Source organism: Nerophis lumbriciformis, linkage group LG05 (assembly GCF_033978685.3).
Source record: "Nerophis lumbriciformis linkage group LG05, RoL_Nlum_v2.1, whole genome shotgun sequence".
NCBI lineage: Eukaryota > Metazoa > Chordata > Actinopteri > Syngnathiformes > Syngnathidae > Nerophis > Nerophis lumbriciformis.
In genome coordinates this window covers 12649536-12665000 of record NC_084552.2, presented here as the reverse complement: position 1 = coordinate 12665000, position 15465 = coordinate 12649536, and the positions used below count along the sequence as shown (strand labels likewise).

At 42.4% G+C, this 15465-nt stretch overlaps 1 protein-coding gene across 1 annotated transcript in view; it reads right to left on the bottom strand.

The window, feature by feature from the left end:
• osbpl8 (oxysterol binding protein-like 8) overlaps positions 1-13578 on the bottom strand; it is a 1018260-nt gene extending 1004682 nt beyond the window's left edge. Inside the window, exon 1 of the mRNA XM_072913149.1 lies at positions 13417-13578. The gene's annotated coding sequence lies outside the window, so the exon portion shown is untranslated. The remainder of the gene's footprint in view (positions 1-13416) is intronic.
• Between the last annotated feature and the right edge of the window lie 1887 nt (positions 13579-15465).

The window sequence follows — 15465 nt, the reverse complement described above, 5'->3', positions numbered from 1 at the left end:
AGCCCCGCCCCCAGCCCCAAGGCAGACCTGCTCGCCAAACAGGTAAGAAGAAACTCACACCTTTTTTTTTTGCAGCGCTATTATACAAACTGAAGTTGTCACGTTGTGTAAATGGTAAATAAAAACAGAATACAATGATTTGCAAATCCTTTTCAACTTATATTCAATTGAATAGACTGCAAAGACAAGATATTTAACGTTCACACTGAGAAACTTTGTTATTTTTTGCAAATATTAGCTCATTTGGAAGTTGATGCCTGCAACATGTTTCAAAAGAGCTGGCACGAGTGGCAAAAAAGACTGAATGCTCATCAAACACTTATTTGGAACATCCCACAGTTGAACAGGCTAATTGGGAACAGGTGGGTGCCATGATTGGGTATAAAAGCAGCTTCCATGAAATTCACAAACAAGGATGGGGCGAGGGTCACCACTTTGTCAACAAATGCCTGAGCAAATTGTTGAACAGTTTAAGAACAACATTTCTCAACCAGCTATTGCAAGGAATTTAGGGATTTCACCATCTGCGCTCCGTAATATCATCAAAAGGTTCAGAGAATCTGGAGAAATCACTGCACGTAAGCCATATTACGGATTTTTCATCCATCAGGCGTCAAAAAGCGACATCAGTGTGTAAAGGATATCACCACATGGGCTCAGGAACACTTCATAAAACCACTGTCAGTAACTACAGTTTGTTGCTACATCTATAAGTGCAAGTTAAAACTCTACTAAGCAAAGCCAAAGCCATTTATCAACAACACCCAGAAACGCTCATCTAAGATGGACTGATGCAAAGTGGAAAAGTGTTCTGTGGTCTGACGAGACCACATTTCAAATTGTTTTCGGAAACTGTGGTCGTCGTGTCCTCCGGACCAAAAAGGAAAAGAACCATCCGGATTGTTCTAGGCGCAAAGTGTAAAAGCCAGCATGTGTGATGGTATGGGGGTGTATTAGTGCCCAAGACATGGGTAACTTACACATCTGTGAAGGCGCCATTTACGCTGAAAGGTACATACAGGTTTTGGAGCAACATATGTTGCCATCCAAGCAATGTTATCATGGACGCCCCTGCTTATTTCAGCAAGACAATGCCAAGCCACGTGTTAAAACAGCGTAGCTTCATAGTAAAAGAGTGCGGGTACTAGACTGACCTGCCTGTAGTCCAGACCTGTCTCCCATTGAAAATGTGTGGCGCATTATGAAGCCTAAAATAGCACAACGGAGACCCCCGGACTGTTGAACAACTTAAGCTGTACATCAAGCAAGAATGGGGAGCTTCAAAAATGTGTTTCCTTAGTTCCCAAACGTTTACTGAGTGTTGTTAAAAGGAAAGGCCATTTAACACAGTGGTGAGCATGCCCCCGTGACAACTTTTTCTTCATTATAACACCTATATGAGATGTTTAAAGTCATTTTGATAGTAGGCTAATATAGATACTTACATCATGTGTTGTCTTCATTATAACACTTATATAAGACTTTTAAAGTCATTTTGATAGTAGGCTAATATAATTAATATAGACACTTACATCTTGTGTGGTCTTCATACAATACAAAAATATCAACAAAATATGTATTATATGAAATTAATATACAATAGGGTTGTCCCGATACCAATATTTTGGTACCGGTACCAAAATGTATTTCGATACTTTTCTAAATAAAGGGCACCACAAAATATGGCAAAAAATCTTAGGGTACATGAAACATATGTTTATTAATGTAATTTAGTCCTTAAATAAAATAGTGAACATACTAGACAACTTGTCTTTTAGTAGTAAGTAAACAAACAAAGACGCCTAATTAGTCTATGCAGTAACATATTGTGTCATTTATACACCTATTATGAAGGACAAACTGTAAAAAATGACTATTAATTGACTTGTTCATTTACTGTTAATATCTGCTTATTTTCTCTTTTAACATGTTCTATCTACACTTCTGTTAAAATGTAATAATCACATATTCTTCTCTTCTTTGATACTTTACATTAGTTTTGGATGATACCACATATATAGGTATCGATCCGATACCAAGTAGTTACAGGATCATACATTTGTCAAAGTCCTCATGTGTCCAGGGACATATTTACTGAGTTTTTAAACATTATATACATTTTGAAAAACGGAAAAAAAGATTTTGTGATGCTAAAATTATAATCGTATCGAATGGATACACTCTTGTACTTGGTATCATTACAGTGGATGTCAGGTATAGATCCACCCGTGGCATTTGTTTACATTGTGACGCCGGTGAGCTATTGTATCCTCCTACGGTGTGTAGTGAAGCATGTTTAGCTATTCTTCGTCCTCCAGTGATAATAATACTTATACGAAACTTACTTTGTTTGTCGCCATGGAGACAAGGATTAGTGATTTAGAAGTAGCTCAGGAAGTAGCTCTTCATGAGGCCGTTTCAGTGTTATAACTTCATTTACTTTTTAAGCCAAAATGCGTCCATTCTCCCTTTTCTGTCTACACAATGTGTCTGCTTGTCTGTACTCTGTGTGTGTGCGCTGCCGAACATGCTCCTCCAGCAATGTCATGACGTGACGACGCACCGTCATGCCCGTTAAAAAAAAAAAAAAAAAAAAAAAAGGCGGTACTTTTTAGAGGCGGCATAGTACCGAATATGATTCATTATTATTGCGGTACTATACTAGTATCGGTTTATCACTACATTATTACATTATATGAAAAAAAAATCGAAATAGAAGAAAACTGAAAAATAAATCTGGTGAAAAAAATGTTTTTTTAAATTAAATATGTTACATTTGTTCAAATATATTATTGTGAATTTCTAAAAAAAAAAAAAGAAAAAAAAAAAAGGCAGTACTTTTTAGAGGCGGTATAGTACCGAATATGATTAATTATTATTGTGGTACTATACTAGTATCGGTTTATCACTACATTATTACATTATATGAAAAAAAAATCGAAATAGAAGAAAACTGAAAAATAAATCTGGGGAAAAAAAAAATTTTTTAAATTAAATATGTTACATTTGTTCAAATATATTATTGTGAATTTCTAAAAAAAAACAAAAAAAAACCCTGCTATAAATGCTGCATTAAATAATATGTACTTACCTCAAAGAACTACTCACCCCCAAATCCTCCACACGACACCTCCGCTCCGGACAGGCTAACCTCCTCCAACCTCCGAGGACAAAGCTACAAACAATGGGAGACCGGGCTTTCTGCTCCGCCGCTCCCAGTCTGTGGAACGCTCTCCCTGACCACCTGAGGGCACCACAGACTGTGGATGCTTTTAAAAAAGGCTTAAAAGCCCTTATTTAAAAAAAAAAAAAAGCCTTTTTTTTTAGATGTATGTGTGTTAGTTCTAGCTCTTAGGCTGTTCTAGTTTTTAATTTTTTACTATTTATTTTACTTGTTGGGGGCAGCTCTTTGTGGTTCTAGCGTTGTTGTTTTTTTTAAATGCACAGTAGCCCTTTGAGGTTGTTTGTTCAATGTAAAGTGCTCTCAGATAAATCTTAGCGGAGATCGCTTAACACGATAAGTCATGAATAATTCCGCTCTTAATCACAGTGTTAAAAATAACGTTCAAAATATAAAACATTCTCATGCATTTTAATCCATCCATCCGTTTTTTTTACCGCACCTGTTCAAGAAGTCGGATTAATGGTAAACTCCGAGGACAAAGCTACAAACAATGGGAGACCGGGTTTTCTGCTCCGCCGCTCCCAGTCTGTGGAACGCTCTCCCTGACCACCTGAGGGCACCACAGACTGTGGATGCTTAAAAAAAAAAAAAAAAAAGGCTTGAAAACCCTTCTTTTTAAGCCTCTTTTTTTTTTTAGATATATGCATACTAGTTCTAGCTATTTGGCTGTCCTATTGATTTATTTATTTATTTTAAAAAGAAATATATATATATATATATATATATATATATATATATATATATATATACACTGTAGCACTTTGAGGTTGTTTGCTCAATGTAAAGTGCTTTTTACAAATAAAATCTATTATTATTATTATTTTTAAAATATATATGTATATAATAATTAATTCAATTTGTTTAAAATGTACACATTATGTGTTAAATATATAATAATTATATTTCATAGTAGTTATTAAAGACATTTCTGCAAATAAATTATTGTGAGGAGAATTAGCCTTGCCTGTCTAATAAAGAAGAGAAGGTACAATGCAGGCTAAATGGACCTCAACAGTACACTAGGACCCAGACTGGCCCCGGATTTGCAGGGGCCACAGCTTCGACACGTGTGTGTGTGTGTGTGTGTGTGTGTGTGTGTGTGGTCCTAATAGCGGATAATGAGGCCTGAGTAGCATTAAAATGTCCAGCAGAAAAGGACTGGGACTGGATGATTGATGAGCGGGTTCTGGCCCAAATGAGTTCCGCTTCAACGTTCTGTCTTTTCTCAAAAGTCCCCCAAAAAATACGACTTCACTTTTTAAGTGAATTGAAAACTTTGAAATAAGAGCAACGTCATTTCTGAGGTTTTTTTTTTTTTTTTTTTTTTTTCAATGGCTAATAAAATCCAAATAAAACAGATGGACTCATGGAGAGCATCCAGGCGACAGTTGTTTTTTTTTTGTTTTTTTAAGAGGAACCCAGAAACACGGACACAAGTGAGGAAACATCTCTTCAACCTTGAAGCGCTCCTTTCATTCTTCTTATCGGGCCACTTGCCGATAAGAAGGGAAGTTCTCCCAACAGCTGCTTAAAGAGCGCAAACTGTTCTGAGCCTTCATCCCTCAAAGTGAAGTTGTCACATTGTGTAAATGGTAAATAAAAAGAGAATACAATGATTTGCAAATCCTTTTCAACTTATATTCAATTGAATAGACTGCAAAGACAAGATATTTAACATTCCAACTGGAAAACCTTGTTATTTTTTGCATATATTAGCTCATTTAGAATTTGATGCCTGCAACATCAGAATCAGAATCAGAATCAGAATCAGCTTTATTGTCATTACGCAAGGTAACGAGATTGAGGCCATTCCATACAGTGCGATGTGTGCATGCTAGAAAAACAATGTGCAAATATATAAAAATATAAAAAATGTAGAAGTGCAATGAATATGGTGTGAAATGAATATATACATGAAAAAACAAAAACAAAAACAGGGTGGTTGGTGGAATGGGTTATTGCACCGAAGAGAAGGCAGTTATGAGGGACAATGGGGCAGTCCGTTCAGGATGGTTATGGCCCTGGGGAAGACGCTGTTCTTTAGCCTGTTTGTTTTGGTTTTAATGCACCTGTAGCGCTTCCCAGAGGGCAGCAGGTGGAACAGGTCAGAGCCAGGGTGGGTGCTGTCCTTGATGATGGCACTGGCTCTGTTGAGGCAGCGGGAGGTGTAGATGTCCGTCAGAGAGGGGAGAGGGCGGCCGATGATCTTCTGAGCCGTCTTGACCACTCTTTGCAGCCTCTCCCTGTCTGCTGCAGTGCAGCTGCCGTACCATACCGTAATACAGTAGGTCAGCAGGCTCTCGATGGACGAGCGGTAGAAGGTCAGCAGCAGGTCAGGCTTCAGGTTGTACTTCCCGAGGACTCTAAGGAAGTGTAGCCGCTGCTGAGCCTTCTTGATGATTGATGTGGTGTTGACTGTCCAGGAGAAGTCATTAGAGATGTGGACTCCAAGGTACCTGAAGGTGTGGACCCTCTCTACACGCTCGCCGTTGATGTAGAGGGGGGAAGGGTCGGTGCTGCTCCTCCTGAAGTCGACGATGATCTCTCTGGTCTTGCTGGTGTTGAGAGCGAGGTTGTTCTCCGAAGACCAGGCCGTCAGCTTCAGGACCTCCTCTCTGTAGGCAGCCTCGTCACCCCTGGAGATGAGCCCGACCACTGTGGTATCGTCGGCGAACTTGACGGTAAGGTTGTCACTGTGGGCCGGACTGCAGTCATGGGTGTAAAGGCAGTAGAGGAGGGGGCTCAGCACACAGCCCTGTGGGGAGCCGATGCTCAGCGTGCGGGAGGATGAGAGGTGCGGGCCAAGTCTCACATTCTGGGGTCGGTCCGTTAGGAAGTCCCTTATCCAGGCGTTTGTGAGAGGGGGGAGGCCAAGAGTGTCCAGTTTATTGCAGAGTCTGTCCGGGATTATTGTATTGAAGGCAGAGCTATAGTCCACAGAGAGCATCCGGACGTAGCTCTGCTGCTGCTCCAGGTGGTTCAGAGCAGAGTGGAGAGCAACAGCGATGGCGTCCTCTGTGGACCTGTTCGCCCGGTATGCGAACTGGTGGGGGTCGAAGTCTGGAGGGATATGGTCCTTGATGTGCTGGAGAACAAGTCGCTCGAAGCACTTCATGATTACCGGAGTGAGGGCCACTGGTCGGTAATCATTCAGGCTGGTGATGGGAGACTTCTTCGGCACCGGGATTATTGTAGATGACTTCAGGCAGGATGGGATGACTGCCTGAGCCAGGGAGAGGTTGAAGATCCTGGTGAGGGGGGGAGCAAGCTGGTGGGCGCACGTCCTGAGCACCTTTCCAGGTACTCCGTCTGGTCCGGTAGCCTTCCTGGGGTTCACAGCCAGGAGCACTCGTCTGACACTGTGCTCCTGTACAGTGAGTGGAGTGGCGCCGGAGCCCGGTGGGGGCGGGGGCAGGGCTGGAGCAGATGAGTGTCGCTGGGGGGTTTCGAAACGGGCAAAGAAACAGTTAAGCTCCTCTGCCAGTGTCGCACTCTGATCCGCAGTTGTCATATTGCAGCCTCTGAAGTTCGTGATGTCATGAATGCTCCGCCACACCTCCCGTGAGTTTTTGCTGGACAGATGGGACTCTATGCACCTCCTGTGGTCCGCCTTTGCTTTTTTAATCCCTCTCTTCAGGTCGGCTCTAGCAACACTGTACAGTGCCCTGTCCCCTGACCTGAAGGCTGCGTCGCGGGCCCTGAGGAGTGTGCGGACCTGGCTGGTCATCCAGGGTTTCTTGTTGGGGTAAACCCGGATGGTTTTTTCCACAGTCACATTCCCGATGCAGAACTTTATGTAGTCCAGCACCGTTCCTGTGGCTGTCTCCAGCTCCTGTTGTTGGAAGAGGTCCCAGTCTGTGTGTTGGAAGCAGTCCTGAAGTTTGGGGAGTGCATCGTCAGGCCAGGTCATAACAGTCTTTGTGATAGGCCTGGCCTGGCGTCTGATGGGGGTGTAGGTAGGAGAGAGCAGGAGGGAAAGATGGTCTGACTGTCCAAGCTGGGGGAGGGGTGTAGCTCTGTACGCGTGCTTTATGTTGGTATACACGTGGTCCAGGGTGTACTTGCCCCTTGTAGAACACTTCACGTGCTGGTAGAACTTAGGGAGTACAGTCTTCAGATTGGCCTTATTAAAATCCCCTGCTATGATATGAACACCGTCGGGGTGGGCCCGCTGCTGTTCGTTGACGGTGTTCAGCAGAAGAGAGAGCGCTGTGTTTACTTTGGCGTCCGGTGGAATATACACAGCCGTGATGATAACAACAGACAGCTCTCTCGGGAGAAAAAAAGGCCGACATCTAACAGACATGTACTCCACGTCCGGGCAACAGTGCTGTTCAGTGATTGTCCCGTTGTTGCACCAGTTCTCATGCACGTAGATACAGAGCCCCCCTCCTCTGCTCTTACCGGAGTCCTTAGTTCTGTCCCGGCGGAGCAGAGTGCGTCCGGCTAGCTGCATGCTAGCATCGGGTATTTCCGGGTGAAGCCAGGTTTCGGTGATAATCATAGCACAACAGTCAGTGTGGGCCGGACTGCAGTCATGGGTGTAAAGGCAGTAGAGGAGGGGGCTCAGCACACAGCCCTGTGGGGAGCCGATGCTCAGCGTGCGGGAGGATGAGAGGTGCGGGCCAGCAAGTTTCCAGCAAGTTGTAACTCCAGGTCGTCCATCTTCTGTACAAGGGATCTGGCATTAGAGAGGAACAGGCTCGGTAGAGGTGGCTTGTGGGGTTGTTTCCTAAGCCTGAGCAAGACGCCGGACCTGCGGCCACGCTTCTGCTTCCTCTCCCTCCTCCGTCTGCGCCGTCTCCCAGACCCGACAACAAACCACGGAGAGCCCTGTGCTCTCGCTATGTCATCTGGGATGTTGTGCTCGTGGTGAAAGTCGCTCGAAACAGATATCTGGTGCGAGTTACCGATATCCAAGAGTGACTGGCGGGTGTACCGGGTGTTTGCAGTACAGGTGGTGCACAAAAGGAAAAAAAACATGAAGAAAAGAAGGAAGAAAGAGCACTGAAATGGAGAGCCGTAAGCCGCTGCGTCTGTGCGCGCCGCCATCTTGGATTTTTTTATTATTTTTTTTTATTATTATTTTTTTTTTTTCAAAAGAGCTGGCACAAGTGGCAAAAAAGACTGAGAAAGTTGAAGGAATGCTCATCAAACACTTATTTGGAACATCCCACAGGTGAACAGGCTAATTGGGAACAGGTGGGTGCCATGATTGGGTATAAAAGCAGCTTCCATGAAATGCTCAGTCATTCACAAACAAGGAAGGGGCGAGGGTCACCACTTTGTCAACAAATGCGTGAGCAAATTGTTCAGGAACAACATTTCTCAACCAGCTATTGCAAGGAATTTAGGGATTTCACCATCTACGGTCCGTAATATCATCAAAAGGTTCAGAGAATCTGGAGAAATCACTGCACGTAAGCCATGATATTACGGACCTTCGATCCCTCAGGCGGTACGGCATCAAAAAGCGACATCGGTGTGTAAAGGATATCACCACATAGGCTCAGGAACACTGTCAGTCACTACAGTCGGTCGCTACATCTGTAAGTGCAAGTTAAAACTCTACCATGCAAAGCCAAAGTCATTTATCAACAACACCCAGAAACGCTGATGCAAAGTGGAAGAGTGTTCTGTGGTCTGACGAGTCCACATTTCAAATTGTTTTTTTTTGGAAACTGTGGACGTCGTGTCCTCCGGACCAAAGAGGAAAAGAACCATCCGGATTGTTCTAGGCGCAAAGTGTAAAATCCAGCATGTGTGATGGTATGGGGGTGTATTTGTGCCCAAGACATGGGTAACTTACACATCTGTGAAGGCACCATTAATGCTGAAAGGTACATACAGGTTTTGGACGAACATATGTTGCCATCCAAGCAACGTTAAAATGGACGCCCCTGCTTATTTCAGCAAGCCAATGCCAAGCCACCTTCTTAGTAAAAGAGTGCAGGTACTAGACTGGCCTGCCAGTAGTCCAGACCTGTCTCCCATTGAAAATGTGTGGTGCAATATTGAGCCTAAAATACCACAACAGAGACCCGGACTGTTGAACTACTTAAGCTGTACATCAAGCAAGAATGGGAAATAATTCCACTTCAAAAATGTGTCTCCTCAGTTCCAAAACGTTTACTGACTGTTGTTAAAAAGAAAGGCCATGTAACACAGTGGTACAAATGCCCTGTGACAACTTTTTTTGCAATGTGTTGCTGCCATTAAATTCTAAGTTAATGATTATTTGCAAAAAAAACCGTTGTTTCTCAGAGTGAACTTTAAGTATCTTGTCTTTGCAGTCAATTCAATTGAATATAAGTTGAAAATAATTAGCAAATGTGCCATTGCAAGGAATTTAGGGATTTCACCATCTACGGTCCGTAATATCATCAAAGGGTTCAGAGAATATGGAGAAATCACTGCACGTAAGCAGCTAAGCCCATGACCTTTGATCCCTCAGGCTGTACTGCATCAACAAGCGACATCAGTGTGTAAAGGATATCACCACATGGGCTCAGGAACACTTCAGAAACCCACTGTCAGTAACTACAGTTGGTCGCTACATCTGTAAGTGCAAGTTAAAACTCTCCTATGCAAGGCAAAAACCGTTTATCAACAACACCCAGAAACGCCGTCGGCTTCGCTGGGCCTGAGCTCATCTAAGATGGACTGATACAGAGTGGAAAAGTGTTCTGTGGTCTGACGAGTCCACATTTCAAATTGTTTTTGGAAACTGTGGACGTCGTGTCCTCCGGACCAAAGAGGAAAAGAACCATCTGGATTGTTATAGGCGCAAAGTTGAAAAGCCAGCATGTGTGATGGTATGGGGTGTATTAGTGCCCAAGACATGGGTAACTTACACATCTGTGAAGGCACCATTAATGCTGAAAGGTACATACAGGTTTTGGAGCAACATATGTTGCCATCCAAGCAACGTTACCATGGACGCCCCTGCTTATTTCAGCAAGACAATGCCAAGCCACGTGTTACATCAACGTGGCTTCATAGGAATAGGGATCAAAAGTCTGTAATATCATCGCTTACGTGCAGTGATTTCTCCAGATTCTCTGAACCTTTTGATGATATTACGGACCGTAGATGGTGAAATCCCTAAATTCCTTGCAATAGCTGGTTGAGAAAGGTTTTTCTTAAACTGCTCAACAATTTTCTCACGCATTTGTTGACAAAGTGGTGACCCTCGCCCCATCCTTGTTTGTGAATGACTGAGCATTTCATTGGAATCTACTTTTATACCCAATCATGGCACCCACCTGTTCCCAATTAGCCTGTTCACCTGTGGGATGTTCCAAACAAGTGTTTGATGAGCATCCCTCAACTTTATCAGTATTTATTGCCACCTTTCCCAACTTCTTTGTCACGTTTTGCTGGCATCAAATTCTAAAGTTAATGATTATTTGTTTAAAAAAAAAATGTTTATGAGTTTGAACATCAAATATGTTGTCTTTGTAGCATATTCAACTGAATATGGGTTGAAAATGATTTGCAAATCATTGTATACCGTTTATATTTACGTCTAACACAATTTCCCAACTCATATGGAAACGGGGTTTGTATATATATATATATATATATATATATATATATATATATATATATATATATATATATATATATATATATGTATGTGTGGGAAAAAAAATCACAAGACTACTTCATCTCTACAGGCCTGTTTCATGAGGGGGTTCCCTCAATCATCAGGAGATTTTAATGGGAGCATTCACATACCATGGTTTATATAGGGCACAGAGTGGGTGGGTACAGGCTGGTGTAGGGGCGTGGGGATTGGCTCATGTGTTACCTAGGAGGTGTTTCCGTCTGTGGCGGCATGCTGATACAATTTCGCTGCGCTTGTTGAGGGATGACAGGTCTGGTCGGTATATGATAAACAGTTTCTCTTTCAAGCATAGGTTGCATCTTTTATTACCACTATTGTAAGGTGTGCTGGATGCAAGAATTTGCCATGTTATTGAATATTCGACATTATTGTCTTTGAGGTCCCAAATGTGTTTGCTGAGTTCTGTGGTATTCCGCAGGTTTTGGTTCCTGAAAGAAGCCTTGTGATTGTTCCATCTGGTTTTAAACTCTCCCTCGGTTAATCCTACATATGTGTCGGATGTGTTAATGTCCATCAGTTGTCTACCAATCTAAGGTAACACGCAAGGACATTAACACATCCGACACATATGTAGGATTAACCGAGGGAGAGTTTAAAACCAGATGGAACAATCACAAGGCTTCTTTCAGGAACCAAAACCTGCGGAATACCACAGAACTCAGCAAACACATTTGGGACCTCAAAGACAATAATGTCGAATATTCAATAACATGGCAAATTCTTGCATCCAGCACACCTTACAATAGTGGTAATAAAAGATGCAACCTATGCTTGAAAGAGAAACTGTTTATCATATACCGACCAGACCTGTCATCCCTCAACAAGCGCAGTGAAATTGTATCAGCATGCCGCCACAGACGGAAACACCTCCTAGGTAACACATGAGCCAATCACCACGCCCCTACACCAGCCTGTACCCACCCACTCTGTGCCCTATATAAACCATGGTATGTGAATGCTCCCATTAAAATCTCCTGATGATTGAGGGAACCCCCTCATGAAACAGGCCTGTAGAGATGAAGTAGTCTTGTGATTTTTTTTCCCACACATACATATATTGCGCTCTACTATGGTATCGAGCACTATTTTTTGGATAACCTTATTAAGACATATATATATATATATATATATATATATATATATATATATATATATATATATATATATATATATATATATATATATATATATATATATGCATTTATACATACACATATATACACACATACTATATATATTTATATATGCACACTGTGTGTATATATATATACTGTATATAAGTTTCTAAGTTTATATTGACAAATAAACCTTAAGTCGATTTATAGAGGTTTACTGTAAGCGTTAATTAAAACAAACAAACAAACAATTAATAAATTACATATTGCCAACACTGTTTTAAATGGAAAAAAAATGAGCACCCGTGATTTAAAGCGAGAAATATATAAATATGCAAAGTTGTATATGGCGAATGGCGAGTAGGCGAGGATCAGGAACACTGTTGACTACTCTCAGCCTTCTCTCGGTGCACATCACAGTGGTAGTGGGTGGCTGCAAGGACATTTATCCTCCTGTTTCTCAATAAATAATGTCCGCATCCTTCTGGAAAGTCCTAGGCAAGAGTAGGAGGCGTGTGTGTGTGTGCGTGCGTGCGTGCGTGCGTGCGTGCGTGCGTGCGTGCGTGCGCGCGCGCGCGCGCGTGCATAACTTGGTCCTGGTCCAAGTCAGGGTAGTTTGGCCTTGTTTTGACGTTCTGTGCCTGAGTGAGCGCCATGGTTTATTTGCAACATGTAGGAATATTTGCAAGCACAGTAAAATGTCACGGTAGTTGTGACCCCAAGATGCGCAGAAAGGGGACCACTTGCAGCGAAGAATGCCTTTAATTCCCAAACGAGTGCAGCAGGGAAGTGCACAGGAAGAAAAACTGAAAAACTAGTGAAGTTGTCACGTTGTGTAAATGGTAAATCAAAACAGAATACAATGATTTGCAAATCCTTTTCAACTTATATTCAATTGAAAAGACTGCAAAGACAAAATATTTCATGTTCACACTGAGAAACTTAAGTTTCAGCTTAAGTTGTTCAACAGTCCGGGGGTCTCCGTTGTGCTATTTTAGGCTTCATAATGCACCACACATTTTCAATGGGAGACAGGTCTGGACTACAGGCAGGCCAGTCTAGTACCCGCACTCTTTTACTATGAAGCCACGCTGTTGTAACACGTGGCTTGGCATTGTCTTGCTGAAATAAGCAGGGGCGTCCATGATAACATTGCTTGGATGGCGCTCCAAAATCTGTATGTACCTTTCAGCATTAATGGCGCCTTCACAGATGTGTAAGTTACCCATGTCTTGGGCACTAATACACCCCCATACCATCACACATGCTGGCTTTGCGCGTAGAACAATCCGGGTGGTTCTTTTCCTCTTTGGAAAAAAACATCCACAGTTTCCAAAAACAAATTGAAATGTGGACTTGTCAAAACCACAGAACACTTTTCCACTTTGCATCAGTCCATCTTAGATGAGCTTCGGGCCCAGCGAAGCCGGCGGCGTTTCTGGGTGTTGTTGATAAATGGCTTTCGCTTTGCATAGTTAGAGTTTTACCTACTCAGTGGCCTAGTGGTTAGAGTGTCCGTCCTGAGATCGGTAGGTTGGGAGTTCAAATCCCGGCCGAGTCATACCAAAGACTCTAAAAATGGGACCCATTACCTCCCTGCTTGGCACTCAGCATCAAGGGTTGGAATTGGGGGTTAAATCACCAAAATGATTCCCTCACCTCCCAGGGGGTGATCAAGGGTGATGGGTCAAATGCAGAGAATAATTTCGCCACACCTAGTGTGTGTGTGACAATCATTGGTACTTTAACTTTAACTTTAACTTTTAACTTGCACTTACAGATGTAGCGACCAACTGCAGTTACTGACACTGGTTTTCTGAAGTGTTCCTGAACCCATGTGGTGATATCCTTTACACACTGATGTGGCTTTTTGATGCAGTACCGCCTGAAGGATCGAAGGCCCGTAAAATCATGGCTTACGTGCAGTGATTTCTCTAGATTCTCTGAACCTTTTGATGATATTACGGAGCGTAGATGGTGAAATCCCTAAATTCCTTGAAAAAGCTGGTTGAGGAATGTTGTTCTCAAACTGTTGGACAATTTGCTCACGCATTTGTTGACAAAGTGGTGACCCTCGCCCCGTCCTTGTTTGTGAATGACTGAGCATTTCATGGAAGCTGTTTTTATACCCAATCATGGCACCCACCTGTTCCCAATTAGCCTGTTCACCTGTGGGATGTTCCAAATAAGTGTTTGATGAGCGTTCCTCAACTTCCTCAGTCTTTTTTGCCACTTGTGCCAGCTTTTTTGAAACATGTTGCAGGCATCAAATTCCAAATGAGCTAATATTTGCGGAAAAAAAACAAAGTTTTCCTGTTGGAACGTTAAATATCTTGTCTTTGCAGTCTATTCAATTGAATATAAGTTTTTCTGATTGTAAACCCTGAACCAGGTGTGCCCAGATTGCCAATCAGGGACAGGTGATGGAGACCAGACAGGAAGTGGACGGAAATGGAAAAAATGCAGAAAACACAAAAAAACAAGTCAGACCTGGTCGTGACTTAAAAATTACAAATACTATCTGAACCTATCCCAAATTGTGATTATCTGAGTCAACAAGTCCAATTTGAACATTATCATGAGCCACCGTCTCCGCTTTGTTTCGTTGCCCTTAGTCTCCTCATGGATAAATTATGCACACAAAAAAAACAAGTTCAGGAGGTGCAACTATGGTTTTGTGTATACCCTATTTTACGGACAACAGAGAATATAAGTATAAGTATAAGCCACACCCACCAAATTGTAGTAGGAAAAAAAAAGTGTTCCACATATAAGCCGCACTAGACTAAAAGTCGCAGATAGAGATGTCCGATAATGGCTTTTTTTTGCCGATATCCGATATTCCGATATTGTCCAACTCTTAATTACCGATTCCGATATCAACCGATACCGATATATACAGTGGTGGAATTAACACATTATTATGCCTAATTTTGTTGTGATAATAATAAACAATGTAACAAGGCTTTTCAAAATAAATCAACTCAAGTTATGGGAAAAAAAAATGCCAACATGGCACTGCCATATTTATTATTGAAGTCACAAAGTGCATTATTTTTTATTAACATGCCTCAAAACAGCAGCTTGGAATTTGGGACATGCTCTCAGAGAGCATGTGGAGGTTGAGGTGGGCGGGGTTGGGGTGTTGCGTGGGGTGTATATCGTAGCGTCCCGGAAAAGTTAGTGCTGCAAGGGGTTCTGGATATTTGTTCTGTTGTGTTTATGTTGTGTTACGGTGCGGATGTTCTCCCGAAATGTGTTTGTCATTCTTGTTTGGTGTGCGTTCACAGTGTGGCGCATATTTGTAACAGTGTTAAACTTGTTTATACGGCCACCCTCAGTGTGACCTGTATGGCTGTTGACCAAGTATGCTTGCATTCACTTGTGTGTGTGAAAAGTCGTAGGTATTATGTGACTGGGCCGGCACGCAAAGGCAGTGCCTTTAAGGTTTATTGGCGCTCTGTACTTCTCCCTACGTCCGTGTTTTAAAAAGTCATACATTTTACTTTTTGAAACCGATACAAATAATTTCTGAT